This window comes from Ptychodera flava, unplaced genomic scaffold, assembly GCF_041260155.1.
Source record: "Ptychodera flava strain L36383 unplaced genomic scaffold, AS_Pfla_20210202 Scaffold_118__1_contigs__length_203095_pilon, whole genome shotgun sequence".
Lineage (NCBI taxonomy): Eukaryota > Metazoa > Hemichordata > Enteropneusta > Ptychoderidae > Ptychodera > Ptychodera flava.
In genome coordinates, this window is record NW_027248300.1 from 175,488 (window position 1) to 197,500 (window position 22,013).

At 37.2% G+C, this 22,013-nt stretch overlaps 1 long non-coding RNA gene across 2 annotated transcripts in view; it reads right to left on the bottom strand.

Annotated features, from left to right (window-relative positions):
* Nucleotides 1–20,554, bottom strand: part of LOC139126680 (uncharacterized) — a 36,921-nt gene extending 16,367 nt beyond the window's left edge. Inside the window, exon 1 of one of the 2 annotated variants that reach the window (XR_011550685.1) lies at nt 20,470–20,554. This is a non-coding gene — a long non-coding RNA (uncharacterized lncRNA). Of the gene's footprint in view, nt 1–10,781; nt 10,902–20,469 lie in introns of those variants that run through there. The other variant, XR_011550684.1, reaches the window with a different exon arrangement.
* Nucleotides 20,555–22,013: the final 1,459 nt, after the last annotated feature.

Genomic DNA, 22,013 nt, shown 5'->3' on the forward strand with positions numbered 1-22,013 from the left:
AAGACATAAGAGCAAAATGTCTCCAAACTCTCTATATCACATCTGGTTGTGACTTTTTTGTCATTTTTGTTGGCTGTGGAAAAGCAGCATTTCAGAAAGAATTTTTCCAATATTCAGAATTTGTTTCTGGTGGAATTGCCACCGCGACCTCAGGCACTCTTGCAGACACAGAGAGTGGCATCTGGGAGAAAGGCCTATCTCTCTTTCTTTTAATTGGAACTATTTACTACCAGAAACATCACAGTGAGTTTGAATCACAACATGACAGCCCATATGACCAGTTTAAAGCCATGAAATGAGATGAAACATTTGACACTGAATTGGAATTACATATTCAGTGGCTTGAAAAAATCAGAAATACCATCCAAGTTAGAATTCAGAGGGAGGAGGATCTAATTCCAAACCCAACAGCTTTAAAATACCATTGGCTCAGAACTTGTTTCATCTCTGATTCATGGTCACAGTCAGAAAGGGGCCAGATTGTCTTACGTGGATATGACAACTCTGGCTATGTTGTCAATGGTAACAAGTTATCACCCATATGGGATTCACCAGAAAATTTGTCCCAAGTACAGGAAAGGATGGCATTCTATACCAAAGGGTGTAATGTTAAAATCTGGGTGCAAAAATAAATTTTGCAAATGTACAAAGTCAAATAATGCTTGTGGCCCAGGGTGCATGCAATTGTTTAAATTGTGCCAATACTGGAGATCAGAGTGACAGCTTAATTGATGACATTGTTTTTGACAAAACCAACAAAGGGCAAACCACAGAAGCATTGGAAATCAAAGAAATTGATGAGATCAATATCAAATGATCTTGCTGAAGAAAACATGGTTGAAGTAGTAGAATACACAGATGAAGATGACGAAGAAGAAGATGGAGACAGTTCCGATGACTGATGTATATCCTGATCAATTTTCTGTCATTCACAAACTGTTGTCTGTACAATTACTACCATGGATGTACATCCATGTTACTACTAACACCAAGGTGGCTGATCATTAAAACAAATGATACACATGTGTATATACATAAAGTTCAACTGCGTTCTCATTGAATTTAAACAATTTTAATTTAGACTGAAAAATGACTGCTTCTAAGCTTAATAAATTCATATGTCTAATAGGTATGTCATCACGTATTCACGCATGGAGCCGATAGTCCGGTACGGTATACCAACACAGTGTGAAACCCACACAGTACATGCTGTACGGCGTACACTTCCCTCGGCGATGTTGCCGTGCACAAATGGTATAAAAACGGGTTTCATGACATAAATTCACTAATACTTCCTACCAAGGAAGTAAATAGCAAAACAAGTATCATTGTGAAGAATGATAGCCTGGTATCTTCAAATAAACAGTCGCTAGAGCAAAATACTCGTAGACAAGTTACTTCCGCATTTGCCCCTACTCAGTGCTGCACGCCAGCATTAAACACTGCGTCGTTTTCGTTGGCAAGGTCAGAAAGCATTCAAACTTCCAATCAGAATGCAGATATACACTATGAATATGTATACAAACTATGAACTCTGCACAAGACGATTTACTTGGGGATAAAACCAAATTTACATACCCGAGTATGTAGCCGAGTTCAGCTGAGGCAGCAGCGAGAGACCGTACGCAAAATTCACAAGATAGTTGGATAGTTAGGTGGGGAGCCTCTTTCACAGTTTTACATAAAAATGAGACTCAGTAACGTTTGGTCGCTTTACTTTTGATCAAAAACCTACCAAACCCATCAGACAAGGCCCTACTCTTACGCAGAAAACCAAAGCTCTCAAGCGTCGACTTTCTCTTCCGCGTTTGAGACTCGTTCTTCTCTTTCGCATTTGAGAGAAACAAATGTCGACTTTATTCGGCAATGGTCCGCTATTCGTGGGCGTAAATTGCTAGACTACATATAGCCACATCGGCACTTCTGAAATGTTATCTCCGGCTTGCAAGACAACAAAAATATCAAAATATTATCATCAAAACCAGAATTTCGGGGCTAGAGAGCGAAACATCGCTGAAAAGTAGCTGGCCAAAATACGGAAGTAGCCGGTCAATTTGGCCGGCATCTGGCTAAAAGTGAACACGCTGCAAACAGAGGGGCTTGTTGCGATGGACAAGTAGCCTTTGGCTCTTTGACCAGAAAAATAAGTGAGTGTTCATTGATAATTCAAAGACTGGATCCGTTGACACCAAAGTTTGCTCGTGACTTTCATTGCATTGCATGCACCTTTCCGCAATACCACTCATTGAGTCTGAACTGAAATTGAAAGAGTACGTTTTAGTAAAAGTCCTGTTTTGTTGTGCTGATTTTCGCTACCGTACTTTCTTTTATAGGGTAATAAACATTCATACAAAGCAAAAAATCTTCAGTTGTCTCCTTTCGATCGTACAGAGATATTGTGCGACAGGAAAACTTTAGCTCAAAGGGCAATGATCTTTGTGAACGTACCCTCAACCAGCTAAAATAGCTTTCTATATGCAAAATCAGCGTACATTAATTAACAGCATTTTATTGAAAGGGATTCTATAGTACCATTGTTTTTGTAAACTCTTCATGCAATTTTATGAACTAAATGATGACCTCAAAGTAACAGCAAGTGCTAGACGGCACTTTTAACGCTGGTCGGAAATCCAGAATGCCGGACAAGGGAGCCATCATCAAGTCAGGCGCCGACTGGCATTGGCCATGCTAAAAGTAGTTCAGGCAGTGCTAATGTTTTGTTTACACTAAAAGGTAATCTGTTCGCATATGTTGACATAGAGATTAATCCTCTGATAACAAGCTCGGGTTAGTCGGGTACTTCTAAGTTAATGGAGCGTTCCCCTAATGCTTGGATTGTACCTGCGGATGACCAAACCTCATTAACATATTATTTGCATAGTTTAGAAATATGCAAATTTCGGACCCAGATTCGAGAGTGTCTGCATGTGCACCAAAAATTAGTGCACTAGCCTTATTGGTTAGCCTAGAATTAGGTATGTACATAATCTATGAGGTATATGTTAATTTGCAATAGGTGCTGTAACCTTTGAAATATTAACCATCTAGCCCTTTAAAGGTATACAACCACCTGTAATCTAAATATCCCCATGTATGGTCAGGGCATTCCTTGGTATTCAAAATGCCCATGTGAGGGCGCTGTTTTTAAAAGTGGCCACCCGCTTAAACTCTGTGGTTGGTTAGATTTTCTCTTTGCATAGTAACTATTGCACAATTGGAACAGGTGACAGTATATCTTTAAGTTACCTAGTAATTCGCATTTTGTGATATTTAGGGTCATTGACCTTTGACCCCAGTTGACATGTCGGCGAAATGGTTTGATCCCGTGCTTCGCACTGTGTACCAAAATAAGCACTGTAGCCTTATTGGTTAGCCTAGAATTAGATATATGCATAATAATTAAAGGGACATTATTTGTATCTTTTGACTTTTTTTTCATTTTTTCGATGACTGAAATCAACTGTCAAATCAATGGAAGACCTAAATGTGACTATGGATGGCTTCAAGGATATGTAAAACCACATTCTTGCTCTTTACGGCAAGGTTCAATGTTGGTAAGGGTGTCAGCACGATTTGAACCAACCGCCATGATTGAACCCCTGCACATAACCAATATTACTACGCATACGTCAACCATCAAAGTACAGCTGGAACATAAAAGGCCTGTGACCTACATACTAACTTCAGCACAATGGATATCGAGGAGCACACGGTGCATAAACAAATGCACGTATCACAAACTACTGTCAAATAGTGAAACTAAGCAGGGCATTTGCTTTTAAGTTTCATTTTAGTATCGATGACACGGACTGTGGAACAAATGAAACCATAGACGCAATTGGGTCAATGGTAAAACTAAAACGATCGATGTCAGATTGCTGTGGTAATAGTGAAACAGTACAATGTAATGCATTTCCTGTGCATTTGATCATTAGCAAAACTTCGTCAATTTTTAAGATTTTTAGGACATTTTCTTGTCAATACGTTGGTTCGTTTTACAAACACGACATGATCACTTGTTGAACCTGGAAACATCACACTCGGACTGAACACTGCACGGTGTGTAGCATCGGTGACATTGTGACACCGCGCCGGGCGAGTACTGTCATTGATACTGCTCGCGATTGGAGTCACCTCTCGACACACAAGATCTGTTTGAAAGTTGTTATTCTCTGTGCATCGTGTAATTATTTGTATCAGTTGAATCGCATTTCGAACCAAAAGTGAGTACATCACAGTTACAGTTGCCTAGACCCATTCGCTTACGGCCTCTGTGCCTCCGACCCACTCCCAAAAGTGGACTTTACGTAAGAAGCGCAGCTGAGCACATCATGTACCTACATGAGTAAAGCCCGGGTGTTTGTAAATGTGGTAACTAGCCATAACGATCAGTAACGACCAGAAACGACCAGTAACGAGCAATAACGACCTAGAACTAGACAGAACGAGCCAATAACGATCCGTAACGAGCCAAAAAAATTTGATCTGTCCCTTAATTAAACTAAAAGCGCAGTTCCCGCCAAGCTTAGAAATCACGCCCTCTATGACGTTTGGTATTGCCAAAACTTCTGCAACAGTGCTCTTAGAGTAAGCAATAACGCGCTAGAAATAGAAAGTACGAGCCAATAACGAGCGATTAAGAGCAAAATAAAAATGATCTGTCCATAAAGTGAACTACAACCGCACTTCCCGCCTGTCCTTGAAATCCTGCCCTCTACGACATGCTTTGTACAATCTCGAAACCTCTGCGGCAGTGCTCAGTAAACACGTGGCGTACGAGTGAAGCCTGATAAACATTTTTCGAATAAAAAGAAAAATTCACATTCATTTATGTATTGTTGATATAAAAAAGACAGAATAAAAAAGACAGAAGAGTCAATTCCCAGAGAGCTTATAAACTTGAGCGCGCGCGTAGTATCCGTTTTGCATTCATGAAACCACATTTGCCTGAACTCTGACCCTTGCCGGCAATCATGGTAAGGGACTGGAGAAAGATTATGAGGGGAGGGCCCCATTTTAAAAATTAAATCCAGAGTCTGTTGGGCAAACCATTGATAAATTCCCCAAACAAAACAAGCGATATCCCTACATTTGTATATGTTTGATAATGTACTTTATATAGAAATTTGGAGGTAAGAAGTGCATGTGTGTGCACGCAAGTGAGTTAAGGCAGGGGTCCAGCAGGGGTCCAGACTGAATTTCGAGCCGAATTTTATTTCTCAAAAACTACTGGTCATATTTTGATGAAATTTGGTACACATACGTAGTTTGATAGCTCTTTCAGTTTATGTCACTTAAATTTGCATAAAAGGTGTCACGTGATTTTTATATTGACATTTTCGCGCCAAAATCGCGTATATTATTTATCGGCATATTCCAACTTGTAAACCACATTTAAACTATGTTTTTTGGGCGTATGATAATAGAATGGGTTCAGGACAATCGATCAACATCCTTTACAAAGAGAAATTGCTGAGTTAATCGCCTCAAATTTGCGCCAAATACGTACGATTTGTAGGAAAAGTCAATTCTTGGTTGAGTTTCGGTGATTTTTTAAAGAAACGCTACCAAATCATACATGTTTAAGGTATTGTTGTAAAGATATTTTAAGCCTTAGTTTGGGGATAGCAAAAGTTCAGGAAAAAATTGCGATCTACAAGTTGGAATTTTCGAAAGAAATCTGGTCGCTTTGTGCGCGATTAGGCCATCTCGCAAGCAATCCAAAAGGTCATGACCCCGTCGCCTGTTACTGAAACATTTGTAATTTTAAGCTGAAAGTGGCTGCACACATCATCCCTCTTGTCTTGCTTGTGCTTTTATGTGTTTTCTGTCTGTATCCGGTAAGGTTGTTAGTGAGAAAATTAACAAATTGGTTGTTATAGTCAAGGTGAGACGTGGAAGTTTGTCTCAGACCATCGTGACCTTTGACCCCCACGTTTCCTACAAGTTCGTTCCTTAGTGGCTTATATAAACATGGAGGTACCAAATGTATCTCCATGACATAAGCACATCTCTTCCTTAATTTTATATTGTATCTATGTTGTTGATCTCTGCATTCTTCTTGCAGGGAAGCAAGAATACTGATGTTTGGATCGTTTTGTGTCCGACTCTGTTCATTAACCCTTTTCACCCCGTTCCTCATGCCGTGGACTTTGGCCTCAGGATGGCTGATGTATGGATTTCGTTTGTACGCGATGATCGGCCTATTCTATGTGTTCGAAGTTCCACACAGTGCTTATGGGCTATCTTTTGTTGTGAACACTAGTGTGTCCTTTGTCACTTCGTTGGCTCGATGATGTTCAAGTTAGGAACTTTGTGATATGATTTTAGAGATTTTCTGTTGTTATCTCATGTGTGGGCAATGTTGTTTTATTAATATTCATGAGCCCTAATGCATATTCATGATAACGTTTGACGCCCATGCCTTAACCCACTTGCGCATGAAATATGATTTTTCTCTAATTTTACACTACTATATGGCAATCTATGAGAAAAGCATGGACTCTTTTTGCGATACAATACTGACTATGTCTTTGCATTTGTAAATGTTTGTCAATTACAATGTGGTGTTTGGAAGTGAATATGTGGGATTTAAAATTGATATGTGAATTTCGGGCCAAAACTACAACCTCACTTCACATGGTAATCCAGGGATAAACTATAAACAATTTTTCCCTTACAAAACCACAGGGAAAAGAAATCAGTCCCTTGGGGTGGGAAGGGAGGGTTTTTGTGCAACTGTTTACTTTATTTGATTTTATTTTGATTATTTTCAAAGGATAAAGCTATTCTTTAAAAGTTTCATGGTATGGTTTTTTGAGCACGTAAATTGATGTACGTTACTATTTTTCATGGAAACACGTTTGAAGTTCACAATTCACTATTTTGTCCTCAGCGTCAGGTTGAAAAACATCAGCCCTCCCGTCTTATAATTTCTTTTCTGTCCCTTAGCATGAGTAATCCATTGGGGAAAAGATCATATTTTGGGGGCTCTTTATTGCCCCGTATTGGCTCGTTCTATCTTGTTCTGGCCCCTTATTGCTCGTTATTGCTCATTACTGCTTGTTTCTGGTCGTTATTGACCGTAATTGCTACGCTGCAGCTCGTTACTGGTAACGGACTGCACCATGTCCAAACATGCCGTAGAGGGCGGGATTTCCAGGATTGGCGGGAACTGCGCTTGTAGATTAATTTATGGACAGATCATATTTTTTGGCTCGTTATGGCTCGTTATTGGCTCGTTCTGTCTAGTTCTAGGTCGTTAATGCTCGTTACTGCTCGTTTCTGGTCGTTACTAGTCGTTATGGCTAGTTACAACATTTACAGACACCCAGTAAAGCCTCCGTACGGCCTCCACGCCCTATAACGCTGGGAACACACAGACCTGTACGCAGGGCTAATCGTGCACCCAGGCGAGGTGGGTGTGCTTGAAAACAAAACTCAATGCAAGTTTTGGATTAAAATGGGTTGTTTTTGGTGGAGAAAACTGCACGCCGCAACCGAGGTGCTGCCAGCGGTTTGGCACAGCCCTGCCACGCAGAGTTAGCTTTCACCAACAATGTACCGGACATAATGTAAGTGTCAGTCGCCAAAGTACCGGTACATTGCTCAATTTCGCAATCACCTCGACAATAACATGACTGTCTACTGAAGTTAAATATCCCGTCATTTTACTCTGTTTTCACATTTCTATGCACAAAGGCTTTGGGCAAGTCTACATATGCATATGGAGGAACAAACGAGATGAAAAAGATCCGCAATTATCGACCTTGTCGTTGTCAGCTGGTACTGGTAGGTATTTGAAATGCCCATTCTAAAATGTGCTCTGTAGCAGTAAAGAATGGTGTATCTAAGAGCAGGATTGGCCGTCAAGATCTCCATCAAAAACTGACCGTCAAAATGTAACTGAGCAAACTGGATTAGTAATAGGGAATCCCGAAACTGCAATACTGCACTTTTGACTTTCACTTCGTGTGGTTTATTTTTTTTACACGCGGATGCTTACAGTGGCCCAGATAGCAGTTTGCAGTGTGGTTACTGATCGCAGGTCAACCTGCCAACTCTGAGGTTAACAGTAACCTCCATAAACCTCAGACCCAAGGTTTTTTTTAAAGGTGTACGCAAATGGGATGGAAGTTGTCTGTGGTCGGCTACTGCTTGTTTGCAACAATATGAGGTCAAAGATGCAAATAATGTCCCTTTAATAAGGTATGAGATAGTTAACCATTAGGTGCTGTAACCTACCAAATATGAACTATCTGGCCCTTTAAGTTATCTGCTAATTCACATTTGTGTGATATTTAAGGCCAATGACCTTTGACCTCAGTTGACATGGTGGCGAAATGTTTTGACACCATGCTTCGCAATGTGTACCAAAATTAGCACTCTAGCCTTATTTGCTCTAAAAATTGAGGTAATAAAACTGTGTCACTGCATCATTTTTCCAATATGAATACGATGAGAAAGTAAATTTTTATTTTTTGTGGCCCTTATACAAGGAAGTCTACGGGAGAACTGTCTTATACATAGGAGTCTATGGAGAACTGCCTGATAAATGGAAGTCTATGGAGAGTGAAACTAAAGAGTCCTCTAACACGGCCAAATTTAATTCCATTGTGAAACAAATTAATTGACGTGCATCTGTATGGGGTAGGGTAATATCCTTGTGCAAAGTTTGAAAGAAATTGACCATGGCATGTCTGAGATATCTGTGTGAACGGACGGACGCATGACATTACAAGATCTAAAATGAATTAAAGTCTATAGACTAAAATTCATTTGTCAATAATAATAGTGGCCATTACTCATGTACAGGCTTTCTTAAGAAACTTATGATTGAAGCTTTTGTAAGGTATCAATAGTAGAACAAGAAAATGGAGTTGAGACATGTAAGAAAAATACTGAGAAAATAGCAAAAAGTTGGCATTGCTTGGGCTTGAAGACTAATATGCCTTCAAGTCTGCTTCAGGGAGCAGAACAAGAAACTGGTTTATGCTACGTACAGAAAAAAATATACCGCCAAGGGCATGCAGTGTGATGCTCTCATCAACAAAAAAGGTATTATATGAAAGGTATTAGCTGTTCAAAATCCCGATAATCCTCACTAGAAACCAAGTCAAAAGTGCTACAATGTTAGCAGAGATTAGGTAGCTTTCGAATTTTAAATTATTACAGTTGAATCTGAACACCAAAATACCCTGAAACTTGGCTGAGCACTTAGCAATATGCAGCAGAGTTCCCTAAACCAAAGTCTGTTTTACTGCTTCAGAGTTTTAGACAACTCAGCAGGTAGCCCTACTGAGTCAACTGATAAGCGGCTGTTGCTATAAACCATTTACCACTTACACAGTCCAAACACAGTTGAGCATTGAATGATGTATTCTCAAAGTAACCACAAATTATTGTTTTACACTCACAGTATTTACTTCCCCCTTCAAAAATTCTTCCATTTACATTTGTAATATTGCCAGTCAAAATGGTTTGACCAACATAAATAGATCAGTTTATCAGAGGGGCTGCCTACTGAGTTGTATCAGACTTCCCACACCCCACACTAGACTTTGTTTTGGCAAATGTCTTGGTATAAAGCTGAATGCTCTGCCAAGTTGCTAAGTAATTACTAACTTTGGTGTTCAGATAACAAGGGCAAATGCTGCAAGCCGCGAGTTCAGATAGAACACAATCTTTCAACTTGCTGGTGAAATTTTTTGCATCGAAAGCTGAAGCTTTAGAGTAATTTAAAGTGTATTTTTAAAAAATAGCGTCATGGACACTGTTCCCACATTTGTTTTGAACATTTTTTCACGAGTGTTATGAATTAGAAATGTAAGATGCGAATAGCAAACAAGATCTTGAATGAAAATTCATGAAAATTATGTACATTTGCCATTATGTTATTGTGTAACTTTATAATTATATAAATTTCACTACAATTTTGACAAATCCTACTGAGATCACCCCTAGTCCACATTACCAAGTTTTAAATGAATTGGACTTGCACTTTCAGAGAAAAACACTTTTTACCAAAATCAAGAAAAAAACCATTTCACCATAATTTCAGGCAATCTGACTGATATCACACCTGGGAACCTCTATACCTAGCTTCAAATGAACTGGACTTGTGGTTTAAGGGAAAACAATTTTTTGACCAAAAGTGGCAAAAAATTGCCTCAAAAACACAATTATGTAAATTTCACAACAATGTTGACAAATCAGACTGAGATCACCCCTATGAACTGTGATACCACATTTCAAATGAATTGGAATTTGGACTTGCGGTTTCAGAGAAAAAAGGCTTTTTTACCAAAAAACAGGGAAAATTGAGCAAAAATTACAATTATACAAATTTCAACAACATTTCCTCTTATCTGACTGACATTATCTTTAGATACCTCCATAGCAAGTTTTAAATGAATAAGACTTTTGGCTTGGGGCCTGAGATGAGCAACTGATAAACAGTGTGACCATACAGTACTGAACATCACACCAGGCCTACATATACACATTTAATTAACCCTACATGGTGTTTCTATACACATAACTGTTAGTTGTTTAATTACATGATGAAACTCCAGTGAGATAGAAATATTATTTATGTGTCGCTGTAGTTGTCACTACTATTTATACACAACAATGACATAAAATTATACCTTTTAACAAACATGTGTTATTCCAAAAAATTTTGATCTAACAAAATCATGCGAGTTTTTGAAAGATATCACTTTACCTTCATTTCATTGTACTCATTAATTAACACAATCAAATTAAACATTTATACATACCTTAATTCTGAACGGAGTATTGGGATGACAAATTGTAATAACCGGATGATAACTACACTGGATTCAGACAAGGAGACATCATCCAATACAGTATCTACACTGTCAACCTGCACAGGAAAGGTTGCGTATAGCCTTCCCCCTAAAAAAACAAAGCAAAATCAGTGAGAATGTACTGGCCTAAGTGGGTAGCTGTAAATTTCACAACAATTTTGACAAATCAGACTGAGATCACCCCTATGAACTGTGATACCACATTTCAAATGAATTGGAATTTGGACTTGCGGTTTCAGAGAAAAAAGGCTTTTTTACCAAAAAACAGGAAAATTGAGCAAAAATTACAATTATCCAAATTTCAACAATATTTCCTCTTATCTGACTTACATTATCTTTAGATACCTCCATAGCAAGTTTTAAATGAATGGACTTTTGGCTTGGGGCCTGAGATGAGCAACTGATAAACAGTGTGACCATACAGTACTGAACATCACACCAGGCCTACATATACACATTTAATTAACCCTACATGGTGTTTTTATACACATAACTGTTAGTTGTTTAATTACATGATGAAACTCCAGTGAGATAGAAATATTATTTATGTGTCGCTGTAGTTGTCACTACTATTTATACACAACAATGACATAAAATTATACCTTTTAACAAACATGTGTTATTCCAAACAATTTTGATCTAACAAAATCATGTGATTTTTTGAAAGATATCACTTTACCTTCATTTCATTGTACTCATTAATTAAACAATCAAATTAAACATTTATACATACCTTAATTCTGAACGGAGTATTGGGATGACAAATTGTAATAACCGGATGATAACTACACTGGATTCAGACAAGGAGACATCATCCAATACAGTATCTACACTGTCAACCTGCACTGGAAAGCTTGCGAATAGCCTTCCCGAGAACAAAGCAAAATCAGTGAGAATGTACTGGCCTAAGTGGGTAGCTGTAAATTTCACAACAATTTTGACAAATCAGACTTAGATCACCCCTATGAACTGTGATACCACATTTCAAATGAATTGGAATTTGGACTTGCGGTTTCAGAGAAAAAAGGCTTTTTTACCAAAAACAGGGAAAATGAGCAAAAATTACAATTATCAAATTTCAACAACATTTCCTCTTATCGGACTGACATTATCTTTAGATACCTATATAGCAAGTTTTAAATGAATGGTACTTTTGGCTTGGGGCCTAAGATGAGCAACTGATAAACAGTGTAACTTGCCAATTTATGCATGAACAATGGCTCTGACTTTTTGCCTGATGAATGGAACAATACCTATCTAAAAATCAAGTCTCACTTAACCGATAATGTTGATAAAACAAAATAAATCACTGCATGAGTAAAGCAAATACTGTACTACAATCACTCCAACTATCCTGTACTTTGAATGTACAGTCATGGTCTCTTATCTACACTTATTGACATAACTATAGATCTACATGCACACTACAATCACTCCACTATCCCATATTTTGAATGTGCAGTTATGGTCTCTCATCTATACTTATTGAAATAACTATCTACATGCACACTACAATCTATCCAAATATCTAATATTTTGAATGTGCAGTCATGGTCTCTCATCTACATATTGATTTAACTATCCACATACACTCTACAATCCATCCAACTATCTGATATTTTGAATGTACAGTCATGGTCCCTCATCTAAACTTATTGACATAACTACATGTATCTACATGCACACGACAATCACTCCACTATCCCATATTTTGAATGTACAGTCATGGTCTCTCATCTACACTTATTGAAAAGTATCTACATGCACACTACAATCAATCTAACTATCCAATATTTTGAATGTACAGTCATGGTCTCTCATCTACACTTATTGACATAACTATCTACATGCACACTACAATCACTCCACCATCCCATATTTTGAATGTGCAGTCATGGTCTCTCAACTACACTTATGAGACATAACTATCTACATACACACTACAATCTAACCAACTATCTAATAGCTATCTAATATTGTGAATGTACAGTCATGGTCCCTCATCTACACTTATTGACATAACTGTCTACATGCACACAACAATCACTCCACTATCCCATATTTTGAATGAACAGTCATGGTCTGTCATCTACACTTATTAAATAACTATCTACATGCACACGACAATCACTCCACTATCCCATATTTTGAATTTACAGCCATGGTCTCTCATCTACACTTATTGACATAACTATCTACATACACACTACAATCTATCCAACTATCTAATATTTTGAAAGTACAGTCATGGTCCCTTATATAAACTTATTGACATAACTGTCTACATCACACAACAATCAGACTATCCCATATTTTGAATGTACAGTCATTGTCTCTCATCTACACTTATTAAATAACTATCTACATGCACACTACAATCATTCCACAATCAGATATTTTGCATGTGCTGATATGGACTCATCTACACTTATTGAAATAACTATCCACATACACGCTACAATCTCTCCACTATCCCATATTTTGAATGTACCGTCATGGTCTCTCATCTACAATTATTGACAAAACTATATACATACAAACTACCGTACATCACTCCAACGTTCCCATATTTTGTATGTACAGTCATGGTCTCTCATCTACACTTATTGACACAACTATCTACATCTACACAACAATCACTCCACTATCCCATATTTTGAATGTACAGTAATGGTCTCTCAACTACACTTATTGACATAACTATCTACATGCACACAACAATCACTCCACTATCCAATATTTTAAATGTGCAGTCATGGTCTCTCATCTACACTTATTGACATAACTATCTACATGCACACAACAATCACTCCATAATCCAATAGTTTGAATGTGCAGTCATGGTCTCTCCATCTACACTTATTGACATAATTATCCACCTACACACGACAATCACTCCAACTATCCCATAGTTTGAATGTGCAGTCATGGTCCCTCATCTACACTTATTGACATAACTATCAACATACTGGCTACAATCTATCCAACTATCTAATAGTTTGAATGTACAGTCACGGTCTCTCATCTAGTAGATCTACACTTATTGACATGACTATCCACATGCACGTTACAATCTATCCAACTATATAATATTTTGAATGTACAGTCATGGTCCTTATCTAAACTTATTGAAATAACTGTCTACATGCACACAACAATCACTCGGCTATCCCATATTTTGAATGTACAGTCATGGTCTCTCATCTACACTTATTGACATAACTATCTACATGCACACAACAATCACTCCACTATCCAATATTTTGAATGTGCAGTCATGGTCTCTCATCTACACTTATTGACATAACTATCTACATGCACACAACAATCACTCCATAATCCCATAGTTTGAATGTGCAGTCATGGTCTCTCCATCTACACTTATTGACATAATTATCCACCTACACACGACAATCACTCCAACTATCCCATAGTTTGAATGTGCAGTCATGGTCCCTCATCTACACTTATTGACATAACTATCAACATACTGGCTACAATCTATCCAACTATCTAATAGTTTGAATGTACAGTCACGGTCTCTCATCTAGTAGATCTACACTTATTGACATGACTATCCACATGCACGTTACAATCTATCCAACTATATAATATTTTGAATGTACAGTCATGGTCCCTTATCTAAACTTATTGAAATAACTGTCTACATGCACACAACAATCACTCGGCTATCCCATATTTGAATGTACAGTCATGGTCTCTCATCTACACTTATTGACATAACTATCTACATGCACACAACAATCACTCCACTATCCAATATTTTGAATGTGCAGTCATGGTCTCTCATCTACACTTATTGACATAACTATCTACATGCACCCAACAATCACTCCATAATCCAATAGTTTGAATGTGCAGTCATGGTCTCTCCATCTACACTTATTGACATAATTATCCACCTACACACGACAATCACTCCAACTATCCCATAGTTAGAATGTGCAGTCATGGTCCCTCATCTACACTTATTGACATAACTATCCACATACTGGCTACAATCTATCCAACTATCGAATATTTTGAATGTACAGTCACGGTCTCTCATCTAGTAGATCTACATTTATTGACAGGACTATCCACATGCACGTTACAATCTATCCAACTATCTAATATTTTGAATGTACAGTCATGGTCCCTTATCTAAACTTATTGAAATAACTGTCTACATGCACACAACAATCACTCGGCTATCCCATATTTTGAATGTACAGTCATGGTCTCTCATCTACACTTATTGACCTAACTATCTACATGCACACAACAATCACTCCACTATCCTATATTTTGAATGTACAGTCATGGTCTCTCATCTACACTTATTGACATAACTATCTACATGCACACGACAATCACTCCACTATCCCATATTTGAAATGTGCAGTCATGGTCTCTCATCTACACTTGTTGACATAACTATCTACATGCACACGACAATCACTCCACTATCCCATATTTTGAATGTGCAGTCATGGTCTCTCATCTACACTTATTGACATAACTATCTACATGCACACAACAATCACTCCACTATCCAATATTTTGAATGTGCAGTCATGGTCTCTCATCTACACTTATTGACATAACTATCTACATGCACCCAACAATCACTCCATAATCCAATAGTTTGAATGTGCAGTCATGGTCTCTCCATCTACACTTATTGACATAATTATCCACCTACACACGACAATCACTCCAACTATCCCATAGTTAGAATGTGCAGTCATGGTCCCTCATCTACACTTATTGACATAACTATCCACATACTGGCTACAATCTATCCAACTATCGAATATTTTGAATGTACAGTCACGGTCTCTCATCTAGTAGATCTACATTTATTGACAGGACTATCCACATGCACGTTACAATCTATCCAACTATCTAATATTTTGAATGTACAGTCATGGTCCCTTATCTAAACTTATTGAAATAACTGTCTACATGCACACAACAATCACTCAACTATCCCATATTTTGAATGTGCAGTCATGGTCTCCCAACTACACTTATGAGATATAACTATCTACATACACACTATAATTTATCCAACTATCTTATATTTTGAATGTACAGTCATGGTCCCTCATCTACACTTATTGACATAACTGTCTACATGCACCCAACAATCACTCCACTATCCCATATTTTGAATGAACAGTCATGGTCTCTCATCTACACTTATTAAATAACTATCTACAGCACACGACAATCACTCCACTATCCTATATTTTGAATTTACAGTCATGGTCTCTCACCTACACTTATTGACATAACTATCTACATACACACTACAATCTATCCAACTATCTAATATTTTGAAAGTACAGTCATGGTCTCTCATCTACACTTAATGACATAACTATCTACATGCACACTACAATCACTCAACCATCCCATACTTTGAATGTGCAGTCATGGTCTCTCAACTACACTTATGAGACATAGCTATCTACATACACACTATAATCTATCCAACTATCTAATATTTTGAATGTGCAGTCATGGTCCCTCATCTACACTTATTGACATAACTGTCTACATGCACACAACAATCACTCCACTATCCCATATTTTGAATGAATAACAGTCAATGACGTCATGTTTTCTCATCTACACTAATTAAATAACTATCTACATGCACACGACAATCACTCCACTATCCCATATTCTGAATTTACAGTCATGGTCTCTCATCTACACTTATTGATACAACTATCTACATACACACTATAATCTATCCAACTATCTAATATTTGAAAGTACAGTCATGGTCCCTTATCTAAACTTATTGACATAACTGTCTACATCACACAACAATCAGACTATACCATATTTTGAATGTACAGTCATTGTCTCTCATCTACACTTATTAAATAACTATCTACATGCACACTACAATCATTCCACTATCAGATATTTTGCATGTGCTGATATGCACTCATCTACACTTATGAAATAACTATCCACCTACATACTACAATCTTTCCACTATCCCATATTTTGAATGTACAGTCATGGTCTCTCATCTACAATTATTGAAAAAACTATATACATACACACTACCGGTACATCACTCCAACAATCCCATATTTTGTATGTACAGTCATGGTCTCTCATCTACACTTATTGACACAACTATCTACACCTACACAACAATCACTCCACTATCCCATATTTTGAATGTACAGTAATGGTCTCTCATCTACACTTATTGACATAACTATCTACATGCATACAACAATCACTCCATAATCCAATATTTTGAATGTGCAGTCATGGTCTCTCCATCTACACTTATTGACATAATTATCCACCTACACACGACAATCACTCCAACTACCCCATAGTTTGAATGTGCAGTCATGGTCCCTCATCTACACTTATTGACATAACTATCCACATACTGGCTACAATCTATCCAACTATCTAATATTTGAATGTACAGTCACAGTCTCTCATCTAGTAGATCTACACTTATTGACATGACTATCCACATGCACGTTACAATCTATCCAATTATCTAATATTTTGAATGTACAGTCATGGTCTCTCATCTACAATTATTGACAAAACTATATACATACACACTACCGGTACATCACTCCAACGTTCCCATATTTGTATGTACAGTCATGGTCTCTCATCTACACTTATTGACACAACTATCTACATCTTCACAACAATCACTCCACTATCCCATATTTTGAATGTTCAGTAATGGTCTCTCAACTACACTTATTGACACAACTATCTTCATGCACTAAACAATCACTTCACTATCCCATATTTTAAATGTACAGTATCTACACTTATTGACATAACTATCTACATGCACACAACAATCACTCCACTATCTAATATTTTGAATGTACAGTCATGGTCTCTCATCTACACTTATTGACACAACAATCATCCCACTATCCAATATTTTGAATGTGCAGTCATGGTCTCTCATCTACACTTATTGACATAACTATCTTTACGCACACAACAATCACTTCACTATCCCATTTTTAAATGTCAAGTAATGGTCTCTCAACTACACTTATTGACATAACTATCTACATGTACACAACAATCGCTCCATTATCCCATATTTTGAATGTACAGTCATGGTCTCTCATCTACACTTATTGACAATAACTATCCACATACTCATGACAATCACCCCAACTATACCATAGTTTGAATGTGCAGTCATGGTCCCTCATCTACACTCATTGACATAACTATCCATATACACGCTACAATCTATCCAACTAACTAATATTTGGAACATACAGTCATGGTCTCTCATCTACACTTATTGACATGACTATCCACATGCACGTTACAATCTATCCAACTATCTCATATTTTGAATGTACAGTCATGGTCCCTTATCTAAACTTATTGACATAACTGTCTACATGTACACAACAATCAATCTAACTATCCAATATTTAGAATGTACAGTCATGGTCTCTCATCTACACTTATTAAATAACTATCTATATGCACACTACAATCACTCCACTATCGGATATTTTGCATGTGCTGATATGGTCTCTCATCTACACTTATTGAAAGAACTATCCACATACACACTACAATCTCTCCACTATCCCATATTTTGAATGTACAGTCATGGTCTCTCATCTACACTTATTGACACAACTATCTACATGCACACAACAATCACTCCACTATCCCATATTTTGAATGTACAGTAATTGTCTCTCATCTAAACTTATTGAAATAACTATCTACATGCACACGACAATCTCTCCACTATCCCATATTTTGAATTTACAGTAATGGTCCCTAAACTACATTTATTGACAAAACTACAATCTCTCAAACTATCCAATAATTTGAATGTACAGTAATGGTCTCTCAACTACATTTATTGACATAACTATCTGCATGCACACAACAATCACTCCACTATCCCATTTTTAAATGTACAGTAATGGTCTCTCCATCTACACTTATGAGACATAACTATCAACCTGCACACAACAATCACTCCACTATCCCATATTTTGAATGTACAGTAATGGTCTCTCATCTACACTTATTGACATAACTATCTACATGCACACAACAATCACTCCACTATCCCATATTTTGAATGTACAGTCATGGTCTCTCATCTACACTTATTGACATGACTATCCACATGCACACGACAATCACTCCACTATCCCATATTTTGAATATGCAGTCATGGTCTCTCATATATGCACTTATTGACACAACTATCTAAATGAACACTACAATCTCTCCAGCTGTCCTGTATTTTGAATTTGCAGTCATGGTTATAGGATATCAACTCAAGCCTACACAAATCTGACCATCTGTAAAATGTTTATTGTGTGAGTAAAAATGTGTGTATCCACATAGAACAACACACCAGGCCTACACAAATGTAATTTTCTAGATACATGTTTACTGTGTGAATCAAGATGTGTGTCCACATAGGACATCACACCTGGCCAACACAAAAGGAATGTGTACATGTTTACAGTGCGAGTCAAAATGTGTGACCACAAAGGACATCACACCAAGCCTACACACAAATGTAGTTATATCTATATGTTTATAATGTTAGTAAAGGGGTGTCCACATAGGAAGTCACACCACGCCTACACAACATCAATTATGGTAACTGTGTAATCAAGATGTGTGTCTACATAGGAAATCACACCTAGCCTACAACATTAACTATTTTTACATGTTTATTAATTGTGTGAGTCAAGATGTGTGTCCACATAGGACATCACACCTGGCCTTTACAGCATTATATTAAGTATCTATACATGTTTATTATGTGAGTAAAGATGTGTTTCAACATAGGACGTCACACCTGGCCTACACAATATTATTTATTATCTGTACATGTATACTGTGTTATCAAGATGTGTATCCACATAGGACATCACACCTGGCCTACACAAATCTAATTTAATCTCTACATGTTTAATGTGAGGGTCAAGATGTGTGGCCACACAGGACATCACACTTAACCTTCACAACATTAATTATCTTTCATGTTTATTGTGTAATCAAGATGTGTGTCCACATGGACATCACACCTGGCCTACACAATATTATTAATTATCTGAACATGTATACTGTGTAATCAAGATGTGTATCCACATAGGACATCACACCTGGCCTACGCAAATCTAATTTAATCTCTACATGTTTATGTGGGGGTCAAAATGTGTGTCCACATAGGACATCACACCAGGCCTACACAAATCTCATTATCTCTATATGCTGTGTAAGTCAAGATGTGTGTGACCATACAGTACTGAACATCACACCAGGCCTACATACATATTCAATTAACCCTAAACCCTACATGGTGTTTTTATACACATAACTGTTAGTTGTTTAATTATATGAGGAAACTCCAGTGAGATAGAAATATTATTTATGTGTCGCTGTAGTTGTCACTACTATTATTCACAACAATGACATAAAATTATACCTTTTAACAAACATGTGTTATTCCAAAAAATTTTGATCTAACTAAATCATGCGAGTTTTTTTAAGATATCACTTTACCTTCATTTCATTGTACTCATTAATTAACACAATCAAATTAAACATTTAAACATACCTTAATTCTGAACGGAGTATCGGGATGACAAATTGTAATAACCGGATGATAACTACACTGGATTCAGACAAGGAGACATCATCCAATACAGAGTCTACACTGTCAACCTGCACAGGAAGGTTGTGAATAGCCTTCCCAAGAAAAAAGCAAAATCAGTGAGAAAGTACTGGCCTAAGTGGGTAGCTGAATTAGCGTGGTTGGAAAAACAGAAACTGAATAGACTACAACATACACAGAATTATTCAAATTCACAACACATGTAATTCTATCAGATGTGAGATTGTCCAAATGAAGTTTCTGGTGACTGTAATTATCCCCATCCATATCGGGGAGATATATCAGGTAAATATACAGCATTCATCACAACAATACTTCTCTATTAAAGTTTGTACATTATTGGAGCCCTGGATGATATCATTCTATTCAGATTCTTCCAAAAAGGCTAGTGTGGTGCTTACATTTTGTCAGAGAATCCAAGGAAACCAACTTATAACTCACATTGTTTCTGTACCCAGAAAACTGCACATTGGTGAACGGTCAGACACAGTGCTATTTTTTTGGCAAAAGAAATGCCTTTCAGCCATGAAACAGATTTACAGCCACAGTAGCTATAACTTTTGGTGATTTCAGCATTTTTGTTCTGTATACCGGTATTACTGAACTAGTTTATTGTTAAACGTATAAATCATGTAGAAATGTCCACTATATAGCTTATCAGCACAGCTCATATGTGTATAATGAACATTGTTATTGATAAATAAATTTTAGTCCGGACTAAAATTAAAATGTAAACAGTAACAATGCATTCTACACACATACACTTTGAATTCACAAGCTGAACACTGTGTATTTGTATATCTTTTGTTTGCATTGAGGGTCCGCTTAATACACATTACAGTTAATAGGACCTGTGTCTTTAGTTTTTTTCTTTGGCATTTGGTCATTGAACTGTCACAAGGTCTTCAGTGTTTTTACCTGCAAGATTATATAATGGTTTAGACCTGTGACATGCTCAATGGAGCCATTTTTCCCATGATTCAATTTTACAGGACGTTTAAGAAGCCCAGCAAAAGCATTCGTTTTTATGATTTTACGGAAACCCTATGATTCAAAGTTGGTGGAAATGACTGTATTGGGTAACAGCCTCCCTAGAGGACATTTAAAAAATACCGCCAATAAGACGGTGTCACTCCCATATGATCAGAGTTGTTGTATAATAACTGTGGCACTGGGTCACATAGCCCATGGTGAACTGCATTAAAAATCAGTCAATAGGATTCAGAGATGTTTGCTCAAAAATGGGAGAAAATGACCCAAAAATACAATCACACAAATTTACTTCAATTTGAAACAAAGCATATCTAAACCAAGGAGTTTTGAGTATTTACATTTCTTGATGGATTTCACAGAAATATTCTTCCAAAAATAAACTTCAAGTTAGAAGGAGCCACGTTGGCCCAGGAGGCACCCTCTTTGTCCAATGTAAACATCCCCCTATTTTCTGGCTCATGAATATTAATTAGGCCACACTTGTCGTGCAGCGG